The sequence below is a fragment of the Manduca sexta genome, chromosome 9, assembly GCF_014839805.1.
Source record: "Manduca sexta isolate Smith_Timp_Sample1 chromosome 9, JHU_Msex_v1.0, whole genome shotgun sequence".
NCBI classification, from domain to species: domain Eukaryota; kingdom Metazoa; phylum Arthropoda; class Insecta; order Lepidoptera; family Sphingidae; genus Manduca; species Manduca sexta.
Genome location: NC_051123.1, coordinates 12,050,766 through 12,061,386, shown reverse-complemented (window position 1 = coordinate 12,061,386; position 10,621 = coordinate 12,050,766). Strand labels below are relative to the sequence as shown.

Genomic DNA, 10,621 nt, shown 5'->3' with positions numbered 1-10,621 from the left:
CTTACAAACGGGACGGCAAGCTAGTCTCGTCATTCAAAGCGATAAAAAAAGGTGTTAGTGTTATACATTCGAGGTGTAACCTGTGCTAATAATAAATAATACTGCAATATATTATAAATATGTCGACAGCACATTACCTAATATGTAAACATTGTATAATAAATATAAATCAAGTAATTATTAACTCAGATTGTATATGAAGGCTCTCCGCTCGTCATAGTGACATGTATTATAAGGTTCTTTATAGCTTACAAATTACTTGTTTGTTTTTCGATTATTGTAATAAATATCGTAACGAATGTAATTTTTTCTACCACATCAAGTTCTCTTTTAAAAAAATTTAATGTTATCAAAATGCAGGGTCATTTTGACAGTGCCTCAATAAATTAAACCACAAACTAGTTTTCACATCTGCTAACATTGTGCCAAAAATCATCCATAAATAACGAATATTTTCACCAATAATCCCAATTTTACTTTTCTGATCGTTTTGTAGTTTAGTGCGAATATGGCGTGTGAGTGTATTTCTGACTGAAAGTATGATGTTACCGCTACAACTAATTCTCTTAGATTAGTAATAACAACAAGAGGGCGTATTATTAAATGTAATTTTATTGCTATTTATTTTGTTCAAAACTTTGACTTTTTTATTATGCATCAACCGTTCGAGCAACTATTATTTTCAAGAAGATCATTATGTGATTTCATTTAGTAAAGCAATGTCAAAATGATCCTGTATATAAATTTTGCCGGAGACAACACAGAATAGATTAATAATAGTTTTTTAATCCACATTAACCATTGGCCGCAATTGTACAGTCCAGCTAACCTCCAAAATAAAGCGTGAACAAGCGATGATATGAATTGATAGAGGAAACAGCGCTGATGTCAATTTGTACTCGCATTCCAGCTAATGTGGCCGTGTCACTCGCTATTTACATTGTTACCAGATGTGCTGTTACAGTACTTGTGTATTTAATGTCTAACTGGCCATTGTTTTATTTGAATTTGCATGACGAAGAAAAATAATACGATTTTGAATTTGGAATCTTCTTAATTAACGTATTTTTTAAATAATTTGGTTATTCTATTTCGAATTTGGAATCGTTTAAAATTAATAATTTTATAACGTATTTCTAAGGAGTTTGGTAAAGCTTTAAAAAATATCTAACTTATTTTAGTATTTAAACAAAATGAGTAAAAAAGATAATATTTCTTTTAGTTCTGGGTTTCATGTTATGGATTTTTTTTGTATTTTACTTGCTTACTCTCAACCCAGAATAAGACTAACGTGTTTCCATACAAAAATATAAAAAGTAGCGCTCCTTTCACCGCAAGATTCCGAGAATAACATTAAAACAGGCAAAAACTCGCAATACAGCCATGACTAGTACAAGATTAATTGTCAATACAGCGCGGACACCGCACGGGACAAACAAACGAACAAACGTGCGACACGATTCAATATAAGTGCAATAATTTTAGTATTCTCCGGTACACCTACGTACGTAGCGGGGTGCGGTCGTATTCTGCGCGGGGGTCTATCGAGTGTTCGATTTTTGAATTATTTTTGTTGGCGACTTTCATGTTCGATTTTTGAAAATGTTTTTCTTTTTATTAATTTAATTGATTAATTATTGTTAAGAAGTTTTAAAGTTATAATAAGGTTTGTTTAGTAATAGTTGCCAGTATTTTACTTACACCCAAAATTCCAAAACGGCAGTTAAAAAGCATAATAATAATCATCGAATATTTTTTTCATTCCATTACCTATCGCAATAACGGACACTAATTCAAATCTCGGTTAACTAACGTATTATTTTACTAATTTGAAACCTCAACAAGACTTGGTTAATTTAAAATCACTACGAAAAGTTGTCGATTTTTAAAATCGTTTAGTTATTTTTTAGCATTTTTTAACATATTATTGTCACAGTTGGTTATAACGTATTTAAAAACTAAAGCAATATTATGCAGATGTAACATAAATATTTAGTTAAAATGCTACTGAGAATAGATGAATAAATTAATTACATTAATTATAAATTATGATCGTTTTAAAGTGCTAGAATGTCACCACGTTATCAACTTACACGATCAATTCACATAAAATAACTAATTTTAGGAATAATATTTGAATATCTGCATCCGTTTTTGACAGAATTTATTTATCTATAATATTTTATTATTTCACGAATATTGATAATTAAAACAAAAATATGTGCGTATTTGACGGTATTTATTACGTTATTATATTTTATGTTGCTGTTTTATTGTATTTTTTTGTTTTTAGAAATATATTTTTATTTTTATTATATTGTTTCTTTTTAAGTATTTTAATGAGATTGTGATTAATAATTTATTTATTGATGCTTCTCATTTCGCAGATAATGAAGAAATCGTAAAACATAAAATATTTTTGGGAAAAATATTAATGATGAACTTTTTGTTTAAGGCGATACCTCAAGGTCCATTTTCATACATTTTGTTTCACCTTTAATCTGGGTAACTAAACAAGTATTGGCAAGTAAAGAATTTAAATTCACGTCTAGTTAGTGATTAGTTCTCGCAGTTGAAAGAAAAACGTAAAAATAATTAATAATCATGGATATTTCGGCCTTTAAAATTTAATATGACGAAATTTTGAATTTAAATTCTCTACTTGCCAATACTTGTTTAGTTACCCAGATTAAAGGTGAAACAAAATGTATGAAAATGGACCTTGAGGTATCGCCTTAATATAAAACTAATAAACTGGAGTAGTAAACTCTTGGTGTATTGGAGCAAATATTTGCGTTATGAAGCCAATATCAACTTTATACATATCCTCTATACTCGATAGTTTTTTACACTCATTAGTGGAGATTTGGTCTGCTTTATAAAATGCCTTTTTAATAGTGGATTCAAATTAAAAATATGTGTGCTTACGGAGATGCTGAAATCTAAAATTTTAGAGGCATTTTTTATTGTAATATCCAAATTACAAAAAAAGGGGGATATGCTGAAATAAAAAAAGGGGAATTTTTATTGCAAATACAATATCCAAATTGTAAAAAAATTACCAAACTTAAAATTATAAGTTTCTAAGTTTTGAGTAGCTCCTAAAAAGCGATAACCGCGCCATTTTGCTGAGAGCCTCTCAAGTTATGCGCTGCAGAATACACCCGCGTACACAGCCACAACATATCGGCTTGAGGAATTGGCTTGCCCGCCACCACTAAATCAAACAGTCGATAAAAACCTAAATGTTGTCCGATTGCGGGCGAGTAGTGTTGCGCATAAATTTACGCCGTGTTGATAAATTAACTGACCCGCGCATTGTGAGTTATGGGTATCTTGTGTTCTGGCGAGCGTGGTTTTAAAGTCTGGCTAGTTTTTCTAATGCATACGGCTTATATTTTCCTGGCAAGGTTGTTATAAGCTTATACAGGGTCATTTTGACATCGCGTTATTAAATGAAACCACATACTTATCTATTTGGAAATAATACTTTACAATAAGTTGAACAGTAGATGTAAAATAAAAAAGTGTTTTTTTCGAATTTAATAAATATTAACAAAAATTCATTTTAATTTTACGCGCCCTAAAGCCACTACTACTACTCTAAGATAATTGGTTGCAGAGGCAACATCATATTTTCAGTCAGAAATACATCCACGGATACGCCATATTCGCATTAAACTACAAAATGATGAAAGAATATTAAAACGAAAACCAATAATTTTCGTGAAAATATTAGTTATTAATGGATGATTTTTGCCACAATATCAGCAAAGGTGAAGACGAGTATGTGGTTTCATTTAGTAACGTAATACGTAATGTCAAAACGACCCTGTATAGTGAAATGCTGGTAGAGGGGGTCTTTGGGGGATGCGAGTCAAGTAATCCGGGGCCTCGCGTGGTGCCTTGAAGGACCTTTCTTACGATCTTACTGATGAGACTTTTAAAACTAGGAAACTTCCTTTTTGTTCCAACCTTGGCTTCGCGTCGATTTTTTTTGCGGATTGCTAGTAATAATGTTGTTAAAATATATTCAGTAGCGTAAGCGACGATAGCCTAGTTGGTTGAGGAACGGACTGCCGAGACGAATGTCCGCAGGTTCAAATCCCAAGGGCGGACTTTTTTAAAAGTTATGTATGCATTCTTTGTGAATTACCACTTTCTTTAAAGATAAAAGCAAACATGGTGAGGAAACCTGCATACCTGAGAATTTCTCTGTAGGAATTTCGAAGGTGTGTGAAGTCTGTTAATCCGCACTATGCCAGCGTGGTGGACTAAGGCGTAAATCCTCTCAGTAGTAGAGGAGGTCCGTGCCCAACTGTGGGACAATATATAATACAGGACTGATATTATTTTTATTGTTATATTATATATTTAGTAACCCACTGGATTTCAGTCTATTGATAGTAATTTACAAGCTTGTTATGCCTCTCCTAAAGATTTCTAGGCGATTTTATAGATCTTTAGGGAAGGCCCATGATCACCAGTAAATGTCCAAGAGCTGAAGATTAAGGATTGTTCTGGTGATTTGCATCCGGTTTCCACCTCTTGTTCTACGGCTCTCAAAAGTATTCACATTATACCCACTCTACATAGAGTAGCAAAAATGTGTTTCCGCCCGGGATCGAACCGGGGACCTTGTGCGTGTGAAGCACACGTGATAACCGCTACACAACGGAAACTTGGTGAGTGGTGTGGAAAATATAGGAAACTTGTTTTCAAATACTTAACATTTCATTATTCGTAATTTTTTACGATAATGTTACGCTCTTATTTATTTTCTTATATTTTTATGATCTAACTACGTGTTTCTCGCGGCTTCGCTCCTGTATAAAGTAGTTGCCACTACAAAACTAAACACTAGCGATCGTTAGTGTCACCTATACGACGCAAACGCCATCTATTCGAAACATCTGATTATAAAAATCTTAACTTGCCATAGGATCAAATTACCGGAATTAAAAGTAACCTAAGTATTAATCCAGATAATAGCTTATCTGTGTGTAAAATTTCATCGAAATTCGTTTAGCTGTTTTTAAGTTTACTTCTAACAAACATTCTAACGTCAAAACATCAAAACATTTTCACATACTTTCGCATTTTAAATATTTGATTAGATTACTACATTCGTTTCTTCTCTACCTAGGGTTGCCAACAATCCTTCGGTGAAAAATAGTATTTTTCAAAACAAGGTATAAAAAAAATATAGTACACTAAAAATATATAGTATTTTATGTAAAAGGCAAAAAAATAGAGAAACATAATATATTTGTTACTGATTTATTTTGATTTAGTTCGGATACACGCTGTTCCATCCCGCAAAAGCTAAAAAGCGTTCATATATTTTTAAAAATGAAGGATTTGTTCATAGATTGAGTATTGAAAATATAGTATTTTTGTGTACTATATATTTCTTCAACAGTATATAGTAGCCACATCTAAAATATAGTACAATATTATATATTGTAGTACGGTTAGTAATTCTAGCTCTACCTAATCTTTCAAGGAGAAAGGCGAGAGCTTTTCTATTTTTTTTTTCTATTTTTTCCTTCAAGACATTTTGATTTTGAAAATAATTTATCGAAGCTATAAATATTAGTGTACAAATATTTGGTGGTGTCGCGTTAAATATTACACTCGCGGCCAAATTAATCGGCTATCGTGCACAAAGTCGGCAGGTATTCCAAAAATTAGCCCAGATTTCGGATAACACGCGTCTTCTGAACGAGATTGATTGTCGATTCCTGATTATTTTCGGCCTCGTGTACAATTTTAAACTTACTTTAGAAGTTGAATTATAAAACTCATGGTCTTGATGGTACGTGCTTACAGCCGATCCTGGACATCGCACCATCCTCGTTACCACAACTAGATGAAGTTCATCCTAATATACGCAGGTACGTGACAAAAAATTCAAGATATACAGATCACTTGCTATCTTAGGTACCTGACTGCATAATGACTTGTTAAATATAAAGTACAGGTTACTTCGCTTATAAATCTAATATAACTATCACCTTTTATTGATTTTTATGCTGTTAACCGCCTCTATAGCGTAGTTGTATTATGGTAAAATTGCAGTGCTGGAGTCTCGGGTTCGATTCCTGGATCGAGCAGAATGATATTGAGTTTTATACGCAGTATCAGCACAAAGTCTGGAATTTGATATTATTATATATATTGCGCCTCCGCCTACCCCTTAGAGGATAAAAAACGTGAGTGTGTGTTTAATCTAACTAATATCAAAATAGCGAAAATATTTAAAAATGTTTGTATGTTTGTTATAAGTAAAGGCAATATCAACTGAACCGATTTGGATGAAATTTAGCACTGGGATAGACCATGTCCTGAATTAACAAATAGGCTACTTTTTATCCCAATGATGTGTTCCCATGGGATATTATGGGTATTTTTAAACATTCTTTGAATAGATGACGCTGACGTCGTACAGATAATGTTATGGATTATTACAGTGTTTCAAGGACTTTTGTTGCAGTAAAGGCTTTTTACATGGGCAAAGCCGTAAACACTAAGTATATAATAATATTTGTAAAGATAAGCATTAAGATAAGCCGGCAACCTCCAGTGTACACTCATCATTGGAGATAAAATCGCGCGAGATTCCGATCCGCTGAAATTTTTCAAATACATTTTATTTAATTATACCTTATTTGAACGGTAATGGAAAGGAAACCCGTTAATTTTCTCATTTAAATATAAATAAATAACTAATTTATTGTGTTGAGTGTGCGATATATTTTGTATTTGAGGCCCCTATTACATAATATCATAATAACAGACAGACGCATTATTCTGGCATCCAAAGACACATTTCTCGTTGATCAACATTGCATTTTAACTTCTTATTTATTATAAAAAGTATTTTAGGCGCAATAATGTCACTAAGCTAGAAAGTAAAACAGATTTAGTGTGCACCGTGATTTCCCACATAGAAAAAAGTTGTAGCAAACATTGGACCATATATTATGGAGTAACTTTAAGTGTAGTACTTAGAAAGCCTATAAAATTTTAAGACTGTCATACAAAAACACATGTCTAACAGTGGGATGTACTGGTGACAATAATTACTGCCCAAACACGCGTCACATACAAATGAAAGCCGAACCGCCTTCAATCGACAGATAGTTAATCGTATTAACATAATGGCTCGTCGCGAAGGCACCTGCTCGTGCGCATCGTAGAGAGTAGCCGAAGAAATAACAGAATGGACAAATCTCTGTGAATTGGAATTTTATATTATAGGTCTTGAAGAAAGGATTTATAGAAAATCAAAGTGTATTAAAGATTTGTGGGTAAGTTTGAGAAATAAATCAGATTTATTTTTTGTGGTAATGTAATATATTAATATGAAATTCATAGCTTACTTCTAATTCTTTCTTACTTAAATGGAATCATGTCAGTGTCAGAAAAATATCCAAAACAAATGTTGATATAGAAGAAAGTGGTAATTTCAATTTACTCACTTTCCCACCATTGTAAAGCGCAGCGTCGTCGTCCACCCGCGAGGTGGACAGATGACCTCATAAAAGTTGCAGGAGGTCGCTGGATACAGGCCGCTTCCAATAGCTCGATCTGGAAATCTTTGGGGGAGGCCATCCTGCGGCTGATGATAATTCCTCCACACCGTCTTCACCACAAAGTAAAGTCACGTCTTGCTAAAACTATCCCTTTCATAAGTAGAAATACATCGTACAATCGTCAGCTCTAGATAATCTTTGAAATATTTATTTCTTTATCTTGAATCGGCTCGCCATTAAATTGTGTCACGTTATAAATCCGTGTGGTTGTATCAGTCGCATCAGAGCCTAATATACGGCGTGGGCCGTCTCGTATTAATTACCAATGACTTATGGATGCTCGTAAAGAACTATTGACAGACTGTGCTCATTTATTAGATTGGTTTATGTTATTTTTTATAAGGTGTCTGATGGTTAGAGTTGCGAAGTGCTTTGGTGTGAGATAAACTTGTATACTTATTTGATGATAGCTTTTAGTTGCGGTCCCCGCGTGAGTTTTTCTGTGATAAAAGTCTCCCCTTATAATAATATAATAATAATAATATCAGCCCTGTATTATATACTTGCCCACTGCTGAGCACGGGCCTCCTCTACTACTGAGAGGGATTAGGCCTTAGTCCACCACGCTGGCCTAGTGCGGATTGGTAGACTTCACACACCTTCGAAATTCCTATAGATGTGCAGGTTTTCTCACGATATTTTCCTTCACCGTTAAAGCGAACGATAAATTCACCAAGAATACACACATGATTTTTTAGAAAAGTCAGAGGTGTGTGTCCTTGGGATTTCAACCTGCGGCAGTCCGTTCCACACCCAACTAGGCTATCGCCGCTTAGATATATCTTCCCAGAATAAAAAGTCTAAAATACTCAGGAGTAATGTAGCTTTCTATTAGTGAAAGAATTTTCAAAATTAGTTCAGTTGTTCCAGAGATTAGTCCCTACAAATAGACAATGTTAGAAACTTTACCTCTTTTAAGTATTAGTATAGATTTATTCATATTTAAACAAGATTCTGCGGAAGATGCTTTGAAGTGGAGTTGCCGTGTAACTACTGGACATAATAAGACTTAACGTCTAATGTCTCAAGATGGCGAGCGCAGTGGAATACCAAATTATATCTACTTTGCAAATCAACGTGTTGGATAGTGTTTCTACTGTTTATGGATGTTCGTATCGCTTACCATCAGGCGAACGGAAAGCTAGTCTCGTCATTCAAAGTAATAAAAAAAACTATCTCTCATTGATCCAATAAACTCATTAATATTTTCTTTTCAAAACAAACAACAAAAATGACATCAATATTTTATTCAATATAAAACCACGCATATATTAAAACGTATCTATAATCGAAACACGATGTTTTCAATACAAAACACCCACATTAAATAATCACATACAAATATATCGGATGAAAGAACCGACTGCCTTCGTGTTTTATTGACTATTAATAACGCATGCTTGTCTGTTTGTGTGGCAATGTATCCATTAAATTTATTAGCTTTTTGGGTGTAGGTACAAGATGAGTGAATAATTTGCCATTTTTTTCCAAAAAAGACAACAATTATATTGTAGCTAGTGTAACTACTGGACATAATAAGACTTAACATCTCATGTCTCAGGATGGCGAGCGCTGTGGAATACCAAACAATACTTTGTAATTCAAGGTGTCGAATGGTGTTCCTACTGTTTATGATCATATCGCTCACCATCAGGCGAACGGCAAGCTCGTCTCCTCATTAAAAGCTATAAAAAAAAACAATTACTACATCCAAAATTTTACTCCAAAGTTTTATCATTAGATGTTTCTCTATTTCCAGTCTACCCTTCATTATTAATGATCGGGACAATTATGTCCATAGTGATATCTCTCCATAGGCTTCGGTCTTCTGCCTGATGAAACGCTGCATTAATGACATTCTACGTGGAAACTTGGTCTATCTTTTGGGTTTTGTCTTCGCCATTAGAGGTTTCACCATGCTCATTAATAGCCGTGCAATGGTGTTCAATGGTGTTCGTTCTCTATAGAAATTTCGAAGGTGTGTGTAGTCTACCAATCTGCACTAGGCCAGCGCGGTGGACTAAGGCCTAATCCCTCTCAGTAGTAGAGGAGGCCCGTGCTCAGCAGTGGGCAAGTATATAATATAGGGCTGATATTATTATTATTATTAATGGTGTTCTTAAACAGCCATGACGTAAAAAAATCAACTGCTATGACGCGATCAATAAAACTACTGGAAATAGTGAAAAAAAGTGCACTTTCTTTTAAAATCAACAGAGCTGCTGGAAAAAGTTAAAAATACGATGTTTAATTCTTTTAAAAAAAAATATGATAAATATCGGTAGCCAATACAAGCAAACCCGGTCAAAAATATTACTCATATAGAAAAGTCGGAATATTAATCAGTCGGTCAGTACATATGGGTCCAATTCAATTATTAATATTTAAAATGTGGCGTACAATGCATGAATGGCCCTCGCCTTGTTTGTGGCTGTGCCTTTACTTACTCACTGACGATATCTTTGTGAATTAAATGAGGTGTGGAGATGGACTTTTTCAGGAAACATTTTAAAGTCATAATTGTCTTTTAGGATCATTATGCGACCGTGGGTTCTTCATAAGTTTTGTTTAATTACAAAGAAAAATCTAGAAGAAAAGTTTACTAACATGTAATATATATACATCAATTATATATTTTGTATGTTAATTACCCAATGTACTTATTTATATGCAAGGAATAAAGTGCTTTATTATTATTATACAGTTATAAGAGTTAGACGGCGGACACTGACCAGGAAAACATCAAACAAAAGATATTAAATAGATACTAAATTTAGTTTTTTGTTAGTAGAAGAGTCAAACTACAGAAATTATAGAAACAAAGCATAAGCTGTTTATAAGAAGAATGGGTGGATTATTGGTCCTCCAGATGATTTACTGGCCTAATGAAGAACATCAGTTCAATGTGGATATTCATAGGCAGTGATCTCCTTTCTCTAATTCCTATTTTTTTCTTACGGGTACCGCAAATTAGGCCCACCAGGTGGTGAGTGAAGTAGGCTTTAGATAGCCGATAGATTTAG

General features: G+C 33.7%; 1 non-coding gene across 1 annotated transcript; it reads right to left on the bottom strand.

Moving 5' to 3' along the window:
* Window positions 1–4,609: 4,609 nt before the first annotated feature.
* Trnav-cac lies at window positions 4,610–4,682 on the bottom strand. The gene has a single exon. It is a non-coding gene; the product is annotated as a tRNA-Val (tRNA).
* Window positions 4,683–10,621: the final 5,939 nt, after the last annotated feature.